We start from the raw sequence: 13,598 nt of genomic DNA, 5'->3' as shown, positions 1-13,598 counted from the left end.
AGATGCCATAAGAGAGCAGTTGTGCATCACGGAAAGATTTACTACCCAAATTTCGAGAGAGTAGTTTCCGAGAAGAGTCTGACAACATAATAGTTTCTCTCATATACAATTCACGAAATGATCACGAGAAGAAAATTTGAGAAGTTAGAGATAATACAGAAGTGTACTGACAGTCATTCTTCCCAAGCACTGTTCACAAGTGGAACAAGGCAGAGGGGATCAGTTGGTGGCATGAGACGTACCCCCTGCCACACACAGTTAGGTGGTTTTTGGAGCATGATGTCGATATGGAAACTTAATTGCATGCATATACACTGCAGATTGACGACATCACAATAGTAAATCAGAGTAGGAACTAAATAAAATGTTTCAGGCCTTAAATCAAGAAGTGGTAAAACTAAAGCTAAAAATGAATACAAAGAAGACAAAAGTTATGGCTACAGACAAGAAAGGAGGAGGAGGTAGGACTGACACAAGAACAGGCAATGAGCAACTCAAGAAAGGAACTGAAATTCAATATCTCAGTAGCATTTTGCAAGAAAACAATCAATATTTCAAGGCATTCAAGAAAAGAATAGCACAGTTGAAGAGTTCCTTCCAAAATAAGAAGAAGCTGCAACTGAATAAACATATCAGCTTCCACATTAAGAAAATATTTGTAAAGACCTTTGTGTGGAGTGTTCTGACACACAGATGCAAAATCTGTACATTAGAAAAGCCAAAGGAAGCTCGCCTCAGACCTGCTGAAATGTGGTTCTGGAGGAGAAGTACAAGAACTATCTGCATTGACAGAAAAATTAAAGGAAATAGGAGAGAAGAAAGAACCACTGAAAGTTATAGGCCAGGGCAAAGCAAAATACACTGGACACTTAACTGGAGACGATAATCTTTTAAAAAACATTTCTGAAGGCAAGATCATAGGTAAGAAAACAAGGGGATGACTGAGAACATCCTACTTAAACAATATGATCAATGAATGGGATTTTCTTCACACATGGAGATGAAGACAACTGCTGAAGAGAGGAAGCTGTGGCTGCAGAGACAAGGTTTAACCTTTTGGAAGAGTAAGGACAAACTAATACAAAATATGAGTCTACATGGTAGCTACATATGGAATAAATGACAACTTCTTGTGTGCAGTCATCAAGTCACTTACCTCAGTAGGTGTCTTATCTACTAAAAGTAAAGGTCACTGTTGTGCTTTCAATAGATGTGAACTGCACCCTGAAAATGGTATGTCTAGTTTGCAGTTGTACAGAAGCTTTTTATTTTGCAAAATGGTTCAAATGGCTCTAAGCACTATGGGACTTAACATCTGAGGTCATCAGTCCCCCAGACTTAGAACTACTTAAACCTAACTAACCTAAGGACATCCCTGCCTGAGGCAGGATTCGAACCCGCGACCATAGCAGCAGCACGGTTCTGGACTGAAGTGCCTAGAACCGCTCGGCCACAGTGGTCAGCTTTTATTTTGCACAGAAATGTTTGATAATAAGATGAACTGATGCTGGCACTTGCTACTGAAACCAGTAGTACTTAGACACAACAAAAATGTGACTACAGAATTAAGAATAATTTTTCCAAACAATCGAGTATTTTTACCAAAACAACACCACAATAGTGGAAACTTATTTTAAACTAAAGACACAAAAGAAAAAAAGAGAAACTGTAAAGATCTTGAGTCTCATAAGACTCTCTTGGGAGGAAAATATAAGATTTTTAATTGGTAAACTTGCAAGGCATCCTTTTTATGTTGTATAAACTACGAAACTGTTAGCATCGTCAGCTAAAATTTACTTCTTCTGTCTTAATATACCTTCCTTCACTTACAGCTGCAGTGTGGAGACAGAGGTGAGGGTGGGAGCGGGGATGGGGGCGAGGGTGTGGGCATACTGCTTTAAAATGGTGATTCTTGTATTGATATTCTTAACAACAGATTTATATCTTTTGTTTATGAAAGTCTGCATGCGATGACAGCTGCACTAGTAATACCTTCACAGGGTCGTATTCAAGTTGCAAGGCTAGATCTATGCCAGCCATGGCACGCTCCCAGCCTTTCCTCCTCGTGATCTGGTTGTAGCGTTGGGACTGCAGGGTGTCTAAGCTGATGTTCAGACCGTCAAGCCCTGCCCTCTGCAAGGCAACCAGCTGTCTTGTCAACATGAGGCCATCGGTTGTCATTAAGACACTTTCGAGATCTTTTATTTCCTTCAAGGCACCCGTGAAACAGCAAATTATTCTAAAGAAACTGAAACAAATAATTTGTAACATTGCTGCTGCATATGAAACAAAACTCCAGTTGATAAATTGAAAATACAAATTCCTCAAAAGTTAACTGAACATTTGCCCTAATACAAAGAGATAAGAAGGGTTAATAAACTGAATTGAAGAATGCAAGTTAAGATAGCAATGAAAAAATAATTAGAGGCATAAGATCACCTACTGCAACAGGGAAATGGGAATCAATATGAACCATTACCCAGCTACTGTCAATTGATTCCATGTCTCCATGCACACTGTATAAACCACTGTGGGTTTGTCCGACAAAGTACATTGTTGTACCACACATTATGGTTTTTCCCCATTCAATGCTCATGTGGAGTGTGGGAAGAATGATTCTTTAAATGGTTCTGTGCATGCTGTAATTAATCTTGCCTTCATGGTCCCTATAGGAGTGATACATATGCGGTTATTGTACAATCCCTAAATACCTCACTTAATACACGTTCCTGAAATTTCATAAGTTAGGTTTTGTCATATATTTGGCGTCTATCTTCACTTGTCTGGCATTTCCAATTTTTAGTAACTTCTTGATGCTCTCCCATGCATCAAATAAATCTATGATCAATCATGCTACACTATTTTGTATACATTCAATGTCTGCCATTAGCCTTATTTGTTATGGGTCATACTTAAGCAATATTCTAGAATGGGCCACACAAGTATTTTGTAAGCAATGTCCTCTATAGACTGATTGCATTTTCCAGTATCTTACCAATGAATTGAAGTCTGCATTCTGCTTTGCCTACAAGTGAGTCTATGTCACCATTTCATTTCATCCAGATATTTGTATGAGTTGACCAATTAAAACTGTGATTATTTGATAATGTAGTCATACAATACTGTCTTTTTTTTGTTTTGTGATGTGCTCCAATTTACATTTCTGAAAACTTAAACTCAGTTGCCTATCTTTGGACCAAATTGAAATGTTATGATCTGACTCAAATTTGTGCAGATTTTTTTCAGGCAATAATTCATTATAGACAACTCTATCATCCAGGAAAAGTATGAGGTTCCTTATAATATCGTCTTCCAGAACATTAAGGTACAACATAAATGTAATGGTATAAATTACTATAACTGTATAAATAAGTTTATAAGTGTGTAAAATACATTGAACTATTTGTTACAACAAAATATTGTACCGGTATACTCAGCAAGATGTTAAATCAGCAGATAGCTACATTTTATGTTCAACATTTTGTGTACAGCATATATGCTGGAAAGGATTTATACCCAAATTAAATAAATCTGAAGAAATGGTAGTGTGTGTCTGGAAAAAAAATCCGTAAAAACTCATACAGTCCAATTTGCTATTATGTCACTGTTACTGAAATATAATACAAAGTAACTGAATTCGATGAACATTCTCAGAGTGCAATATGCCTCAGAGTGAAATGCACAGTAATGTCAACATTATTTTTTAGGCTATGTTTGTGAAAATGGATGAAAGCAAACCACACATTTTGTTCTCAATCTGCGGAAGCATTATGCACTGTGAAACACTGTACTGCTGTTATACATAAAAGCTGTCTCATTGCCAACATCTTTCCCCTGCTGGCTGTTCTACACTTCTCATAACTAATTCAACACGTTGTAAGATATTTTATGCTGTATGACACCACAGTCCAATCTGGTTAGGATAGCATAAAAATAATATATGAATTTCAGTATTGAAACTGGAAAAGCAGAACAGCTCTCATCACACTGGATATCAAATCGAGGTTGGATTACAGCCATGGGTACATCATTTCATGCTACTCAACTGAATGTCATATGTCAGAGTTCTTCAACTGTAGTGGCTGGCGACTGGTGGCTGGCGGCTGGTGGCATACCCATCTCTTGGCATCCTGTGAACAGACGTTCTCCACAGGTGACAGATTTGAAGAAAATGCTGGATACGGCAACAGTGGAACACTCTCTGTATTGAGGTAGCTCAGTACAGCTCAGGTGATGTGTAGTCTTGCATTATCTTGTTAAAAGATAACATCAAAGAAAGACTTGTAAGGGATAGAACAATTTATCAGCTTCCTGAACATCCTTCCAACAGCGAGGAAAACAAAATAAACAAGAAAGAAGAACAAAAATACAACGCTGGTGACATTCCTAATTTAAACTAGAGGTATGTGATGCTGTAAATATGATTCCCAATTACCAAATTGTGAATACGCCCGATTTAAAAATTTATCACCATAATGTGCAATCCCTGCGTAATAAGATCGATGAAATTAACATTCTATTAACACATGAACTTAATGATATCTCAGTGTTATGCATTTCTGAGCACTGGCTTAACCCAGAATTGATCCAGAATACTAAAATAAACAAATTTGTCTTGGCTGCTTACTACTGCAGGAAAAACAGCAAACAGTGTGGGGTAGCAATTTACACAATGTAGATTTTATTACACTACCTGACTTAACTAGGGCAAATGTCGAAAAGGATTATGAAATTGCAGCTATAAAAATTACTCAGTTCAACCTGGTTATTGCTACAGTTTACCGATCACCGTCTGGGAATTTTGAACTTTTCTTAAACAAAATGGAGTCATTGCTAAATAAAGTAAATAAAATGGATTGTGAATTTATAATCTGTGGTGACTTCAATATTGACTTCCTCACGAATAGTGGAAATAGGGAGACCATTTTGAACCTTGCAACGTCCTTCAATTTAAAGGCTGAAGTAAAAGCAGCTACCCGAGTATCAGAAACTTGTCAAACAGCTCTTGATCAGTTTCTAGTAAATAAGAGTTTACACAACACCTCACTAAAAATTTTCAATGCAGGTTTTAGTGATCATCTTGCTCAAATATTAAGCATAAAAGTACAAGGCAGTATTATTAACAACATGTCTTTTAGAACAGCATATCGAAGCTATAATCAGCATAATGTGAACTACTTCAACAACTTATTACACAAAGAAAAATGGCTAGGAGTGTACAAAATGAATGATATTAATGAAAAATTCGACACTTTCATTGATACATTAACCCATTTCTTTGAACTTGCATTCCCACTGAAAACATTAACCATACGGGGAAACTCTAGAACAAACAGCTGGATCACAAAGGGAATAAGGGTTTCATGCCAGAAGAGAAGACTACTTCATGAAATATGTAACTCGAAAAATTCCTCACCTGTAGTACGCACATACTATAAAAAATACTCCAAAATATTAAGAAAAGTAATAAAAGCAGCAAAAATAATGCATAATGATGAAATCATTTATAATTCAGCTAATAAATCAAAGGCTATGTGGAGTGTTATAAAAAAAGAATGTGGAGAATACAGACAACCTTGGAAAAATATAACACTATCACATAAAAATAAAAAAGTAACAAACCCCTTAGAAGTAGCTAACACATTTAACAACTTTTTCACAGGTGTTGCTGAAAATATGTTACAATCAAACTTTAAGAGCATCCAGGCAAATGAATATAAAATAAGTACATGTAGAGGATCAATGTACATCGGTTCTGTTTCACAAGATGAAGTAGCTAAAGCAATAAAAGGACTAAAAAATTCCAAATCGGCAGGTATTGATGGTATACCTGCAACAGTGTTAAAGAAGAGCGCATCAAACCTAACTGAAGTACTCACACATTTATGCGACTGCTCACTTCAGGCAGGCACTTTCCCTGATGTGTTAAAAACATCAAAAGTTATTCCTGTATATAAAAAAGGGGATAAAGACAATGTAAATAACTACAGACCCATCACAATTTCCTCCTGCATCTCTAAAGTACTGGAAAAAGTTATGTATGAGAAACTTATGAAATTTATAAATAAAAACAGCATCCTATGTAATGAACAACATGGATTCAGAAATAAGAGGTCAACGACAACTGCTGTCTATGAGTGCATCAATTTCATCCTAAACCTGATGGACAAAAAACAGGAAACAATAGGAGTCTTTATTGACTTGTCAAAAGCTTTTGACATGGTGGACCATAAAATTCCGCTATCAAAGCTAGAAAGATAGGGTATTCGAGGTCTGTCCAACAAGTGGATCAGTTCCTTCCTGACAAATCGTATGCAGGCAGTGTGCGTCAAGCACACAAATATTGAACTAAAAACTGTATCTAATCACTTATCTGACTACAAACAAATAAAATGTGGTGTACCCCAAGGATCCGTATTGGGACCCCTTCTGTTTCTTCTGTACATAAATGATCTAAGCTTAAATATTGATGCACACAAATCAATCATATTTGCAGATGACACCACGATTCTACTAAAAGGAGACGACGATGAACAGTTACAGCAGACAGTAAACACAGTCACGAAACAACTTAGCAGCTGGGCACAGAGTAATCGGCTTGTAATAAACAGTAAGAAAACCGTTGCTCTAAAATTCCACAATGTTCCTAACAAGGACATGTTTATCCCATCAGTCTCTATCAATGACGAACCAGTTGGTAACAGTACTGAAACCAAATTCTTAGGACTTTGGCTGCAGAGTAACATCAGATGGAACAAGCATATTGAATGTCTCAATGCAGAACTGACCAAAACACGTTATCTTCTTTGTTCATTAAAATCATGCTGTAGTGAGAAAACAGTATTGAATGCATATCATGCGTACTTTCATTCTCGTCTTAGATATGGGGTCACCTTCTGGGGAAACTCTAAAATAGCTAATAGCACTTTTAAACTACAAAAAAAGGGCCATTAGAATCTTGTTTGGGTGCAAGCCTAGAGACTCTTGTAAACCCCTGTTTAAGAAATCTGGTATTCTCCCATTACCGTGTGTATACATTATGGAAACCCTTTTGTTCTTTAAATTAAATGTAATAGGCAAGGACCAGAGGCTAAAAAAAACTGTGATATACATGAGCACTTTACCAGACAAAACAGGAACTTACATATGACTCAAATCAGCATAGCACTGTGCCAAAAAGGTACTTTTCACATGGGAGTTAAGCTTTATAACAAACTTCCTGAAAACATAAAAGCTATCACTGAGGTCAATACATTTGGAAAATCTCTAAAGTCATATTTACAGCATCACTGCTTTTATTCCATTGAAGAATATTTAAATTTATGAAATGTGTTATATAAATACTTGTGTGTAAAGTGTATTATTGTAAGCTTAAATATGTATGCTTTGAAATTACTTTCAGCCTGTATATTTATAACTTGACTTGTCCAATGTCTTATGCATAAGCTGCTATGTAGACAACAGGACCAATAAAATACAATCTACAATCACGGAGCCCTAGAAAATAGGGCACAGCGATAGGCCTTAACAAAACACAAATGCAATGACTGCTGTCCAAATTACTGGATATGTGAACCAGAAGTTGTGACATGTATCCAGTTGCACCCCATACCATCACATCACATGCTGGACCCGCATGAGAATGACAGGTACAATCTGGCCAGGTCTGTTGGCATCAGAGCCTCCAAACACAAGTACATCAATTGTGACGATGTTGCAGAACCGAGACTCGTCTGACACGATGACACAGTGCCATTCCTGTGTCTGGCATTGTTGTCAGTTGCACCGCTGTCAGTTCACCTCTCTCTAGAGCTGCATTAAGGGCTTGACAGTCTGTGCTGCTCCAGATGCCATCACATTGTCTGTGTGGATATCTGTCTCACTGTATACAAGCCCACTTCCTGACTAAATGTACACAACTTCACTGCAGGATCACGTACGCATGAGCGAACACTTGTCTGCCCTCTCAGGTGCTAGTTGGGTGGCACTACTGAGGCCCTGCAAGGCATTTAGCATGGCCCTCCTGAACCTACCAATTCTATGTTGGCACAAAATGAGATTCTGAGCAATGCAAGCAGCAATATAGTGAAACAATAAACCAGAGTCTCAGCAGACCATGAGCCTGCCACTGCCAAATCTGGAATGCTGATAAACATTTCTCCCTCTTCCATTATGCTTAACACGGTCTTCGTGTAAACAACCAACACTGAAATAGAATTTCTGAATGAGAAACCCGCTCCATAAGCTTTTCTTGCATGCAGAATATGCATGGGAGTGCTGAAAAGTAATGCCTCTGAATTTTTTATTCTGTTCTCAATATTGGTCGAGGTATGACACATCACGCATATTACTTGGTCAACTTTCCCACTTCACTGACTCATGGCACACCCACCTCCCGCAAACAGATGGAGTCGGAATAGGCAGCCCACTCTGACCAGAGATTGTGAATATGTTTACGGTGCACTTCGAGGAAGAGGCCCTGATGTCAACCAAATGGAAATCCATCTTCTTCTTTTCTTCTTCTTCTTCTTCTGTTATGTGGATAACACACTTGTCATCTGGCCTCATGGAAGAGACAAACTTCTTGACTTCTTTGTACATCTGAACTCCACACGCCACAAAATCAAATTCACTATGGAGACCAAAGAAGAAGGAAGACTACCATTCCTGGACATCATAGTCAGGAGAATAATGGACAGCACCCTGTGCCACAGCATGTATCTGACTCTATAAAACACATAAACTCAGTTCTCCCTATGGCACTGTGAATAATTTCAATAACAAAAAGTGAGATGAATGTTGCAGCTTACAATTAATTTCCACTTTGGCTTTGTATTCAAGATCAGTCTTACCTGAGAGTGCAACATTACATCTTTAGTTAATTTAATTATATGTTCATTAGATTTTGGTTATAAGGCACGTTTTGCTGCCTAATGTTTCATCTCCAAATACTGGAAACAATCCATGGAGGAAGAGGAGTATGTAAGACATTGTTGGACCAGGTTGGAAGAATCTGTGAATTTCAATACTCTGTAGAAGAGCTCAATCATTTGAAAATAACTTTCAGACCTTGTGGCTATTCTAACAGATATACATAGGGCACTACATTCTAAAATATTTGCATCTTTCAGTGAAAAACAAGCAACTAGAGGAAAAGTTCTCTTGCCATTTGTAAAAACAGTCGCAGATTGCGACCTCTGAGTGCTATAAAGAGAAGGTATTGACGCAGTGCTTAAACCAAACAGAAGACCACAACTGCAGCCATACTCAAGCAAATTGCTATGCAGTAGTTTCAGTGAATTTGACAATGATGTGGCTGCTTTCATTGTGGCCCAGTCATATTGTGGGGTACGGAATGCCAGTGACAGGGCTGGAATTGTAGGTGACAGATGGGTTTTTGGCAAAGCCTTGTATCAATACCTCCTTAATTATTGAGCTGAAAAACTGTAAAAAACATTCATGCAGTAAAATCACACAAAAAAATTTCCTATTTCTGCAGGTATTGTGCCTTCTGTTTCTTTTTCATTATAAAAACATATTGATTCAAGTTTATAAAGTCACAACTATGTCACTGTGATTTGTGTAACACACATTCTGGAACATGTTCCAGGAATGTCATGAAACAGACAGCTTTAAATAATTACTCTAGCTCATCTTTCAAGACTTGCATGCCAACAACAACACCATCTATCCAATCTCTTTTTATTTCACTTTCATGAAAAGATTTCTCCACAAAGGATATCATCTGCCATGTAGGTAGTGCAAGAGGAAATTCCACACTAACATTTGGGTAATCAAGTGGATTCTGTGTCTTGTCAGAACCAAGTACAATCAACCCAATTTCATCTTTACCACTGGTAAATATCTGGAAACATATTAAATGGTAAAAATAAGTTTTGTTTATAACAAGTTGTATACCAATAAAAACATCACACACAGATACTCTTTATAAAATTATTTAATTGGATAGATAAAAAATCTACTCACCAAGCAGTGGCAGAACACACACATAAAAGACTGTTGTGATAGGCAAGCGTTTGGAGCCAGTGACTCCTTCTTCAGGCTGAAGGGTTGCAGGGGAAGCAAGAAGGATGAAGGAAAAGGACTGAAGAGGTCTAAGAAAAGGGGTAGATTTTGGGAAAGTCACCCAGAACCATGGGTCATGGGTGACTTACCGTACAGGATGAGAAGGAAAGACTAATTGTTGGGGACTGCATCGGGCAAGATTCGGAAACCTGAGAGCTTAAAGGTGGAAGACAGGGTAATATGCAAGACAGAGATTACTACTAAAACTGTATATGGTTAATAAGAGTGAGAAGGTAAGTGTATTGTATGCAACAGTTGTGGGAGGGGGCAGTGAAAATAGACGGGAAAGACAATGAAAGATGTAGAAAGCTAAAACGGAGTGAAGCAAAGAGTAATTACAGTGAAGAAAAGCTGAGACAGGAGAAATTAACGTAAATTAAGGCGAGGTGGGTGGTGAGAACCAAGGACACGTTGTAGTGCTAGTTCCCACCTGCGGAGTTCTGAGAAACCGGTGTCTGGCGGAAGAATCCAGGTGGCATGTGTGGTGAAACAAGTGCCGAGGTCACGTATGCCATGTTGTAGAGCATGCTCTGCAACAGGATATTGTGAGTTTCCAGTATATACACTATGCCTATGCCCACTTATCCTAACTGATAATTTGGTGGTAGTCATGCAGATGTAGAAAGCTGAACAGTGTTTACATAATAGCTGGTATATGACATGTGTCGTTTCTATTTTTCGCCTAATCCGAAGTTCTGGGTGACTTTTCCAAAATCTACACCTTTTCCTGGAACTCTCCAGGCCTTTTCCTTTACCCTTCTTCCTTCCCCTTCAACGCTTCTGTCTGGAGGAGCCACTGGCTCCGAAAGCTTGCCAATCACAAATAATTTATTGTTTTTGTTGTTATAGTTACTCTTTATAACCTACTTAAAATACATCACGTACCCTCCTCTCCACAATTCTTCGAACACATAGTTTTGCCTTTTGCAAAAAATCACTGCGTTTCTGTATAACATACTTGGAGTCAAAGTGTCCAACATCTATTACAATTATAAACAGAAGAAAGAAAGTCATTGTATTTATTGACAGTATTACGCAATCAAATATTTTGAAAGAGTTCCAGTGGTATAAATTTACAAAATCTTACAAATAAATATATACGTTTATTCTTTAATTCAATTCTTAGCAATAACATAATAGTATAAATTGCAGAATCAATATAGCCAATTTTAATGTAATGACTGCAATACAAATACAATATAACAGCGGTAAGTTATAACAAATGAGAGAGAGAGAGAGAGAGAGAGAGAGAGAGAGAGAGAGAGAGAGGCATTTAGACAATGTTTCATTACAGTGTGAAACTTATTAGAATATTAAAATGAAGCCATAGTGAATTATTACATTCCAAAACTAATAATTATTGTGTTCTTTCACCCCAAAATAATACATTCATTAGGCAATGTATACTTTTAATTTCAGAAATTTTTACACCTCTGAACTTCACTGCTTCGATGAATTTATTACATGTGTCAATGAATGAGGGTTGATAACACTGCTTTAGTCATTCAATTGTTCGTCATGTGATATTCGCAATGTTCTTAATAACTTCTTATGTAAAGTTCTATCATCAAAAAGATAATCTACGTAAGTTTTAAAAGTCGCGAATCTTTAAACAACAACTTGAAAATGGGTATATCAGTATTTTGTATACATTCTAGCATTGCTAGATTTACTTTTAAATTTTAAAGTATATGAGCAGATTGAGCGACTTTCGATCCAGAAAATTTGCTGTTGGCAAGACCACACTACAAAGAAAAATGGTCTTTCTGGAGTCAAATGCTAAAAAATTCATAAATACCAGCATTGTAAGTGATACAAACAGGTATTAAGCACCGGGCATAAATATCATTCTGCTTGACGAGAAAAAAAGTAGGTAGATGAAAGAGTAAATTGGGTGCAAGGATTGAACATAAACCAACCCAAATTGCACAAAAAAAAAAACATGAGGGTCACTGCTCAAGAATTGAGAACTGCCCCCCCCCCCTTTCTTTTACAGGCTTGTTTCACATTTCAGATGAGACCATGTCCCCCATATGTGAAGAAAATAGCCAATATGTAAAGAGAATTACAGATAAAGAGTTTTCTAGAATGAGATTTTCACTCTGCAGCATAGTGTGCACTGATATGAAACTTCCCGACAGATTAAAACTGTGTGCTTGACCAAGACTCAAACTTGGTGATCGTAGCCCCAGACCTGTGCTGCCGTTTTGGGAGGTAGATCTCATATCTGGAAAGAGGAGATGACAGTTAGGGTACTATGGGTGAGCAGCTGCCATCAATTTTTGATGGTGCAGAACCCACAATAGTGGAACTGCTGCCTAGTCCAAAGGCACCTGTTACCAGTCTTACCCCACAATAGTGTATCGAATCCAGACGTAATGTCGAAGCTGATAAAAAGTCATATGAGAGATTCCTGTAATCTAGGTGTGACTGCACCAATGCTGCATACAGCCATATCAAAGTAGAGTGGACCACACCGCTGAGGCATAGAAGAGCATTCAGGTGCGACCTACATGTCTGCTTTAGTTGGCAAAGACGGGGAAGCCATGTCAACTAGGCATCAAAGACCGGACCTAAAAAACACGATGACAGAAATGCATAACGTAGGTCATGGCAGCCAAAAAATGGATGCTATGAGTGAAAGCCCAGGATTGTGCTTGGTGTATTGCTCCCTGCATTCTGCCTCCAGCAATAGCCGTCGCGGACGAACAAAAATGATGGGGACAAAATATGTCATGCAGCTGCCGCCAGATCATTGATAGCCACAAAAAGGAGAGTGACACTCAAAACAGAACCTTGTGCAAGCCCCTTCTCCTGCAGGGGGGGAATGCTACAGGAGGCACCAACCTGTACCCAAAAAGTGTGACATGGAAGAAAGTTCTGGATAAAAATCATGAGTTGGCCATGGAGGCCCCACTCCTTTAAGGTGGCAAGGACATTATGGCACCATGTGGTATCATAAGATATACACGCAGATCAATGAAAACTGCAACAAGGAACTGATGCTGAGCAAAAGCTGTTCAGATAGCACACTTCAAGTGGACTAAATTATCTTCAGTAGAGCGCCCTTGGCGAAAAGCACCCTGGATCGAAGCCAAAAGATCCGGGGATTCAAGGACACAATACAGCCTTCAACTAACCATATGTTCAAGTAACTTGCAGGACACTGAGTAAACAATCTGGACGACAGCTGTCCGTTTGAAGAGGCAATTTATGTGATTTCAAAATTGGAATAACGGCATTTTCTCGCTACTGGGAAGAGAATTCTGCATTGCCCCAGGGATGGTTAAAGAAAGGCCAGGTACACTGACGGAAAAATTTGCAACACCAAAAAATAATTAATGTAGAGTAATGAAATACCAGGAATATATTTGTTGAGACAACGTATGTAAAGTGATTAACGTTGCAGGATCAATGGGAGTGTGAGACAAGCCACTGCAAATGTAAATGCAAATGCTGGTACGCTATTGTACACGTGTCATGTGTCAGTTTGTGGGATGGAGTTCCATGCC

General features: G+C 38.1%; 1 pseudogene; it reads right to left on the bottom strand.

Moving 5' to 3' along the window:
* The window catches only part of LOC124594729, a 107,670-nt pseudogene extending 96,570 nt beyond the window's left edge, over positions 1-11,100 (bottom strand).
* Positions 11,101-13,598: the final 2,498 nt, after the last annotated feature.

This window comes from Schistocerca americana, chromosome 2 (assembly GCF_021461395.2).
Source record: "Schistocerca americana isolate TAMUIC-IGC-003095 chromosome 2, iqSchAmer2.1, whole genome shotgun sequence".
In the NCBI taxonomy this organism is placed as follows: domain Eukaryota; kingdom Metazoa; phylum Arthropoda; class Insecta; order Orthoptera; family Acrididae; genus Schistocerca; species Schistocerca americana.
The sequence above is the reverse complement of the archived record's forward strand: the minus strand, read 5'-3'. Positions and strand labels throughout refer to the sequence as shown.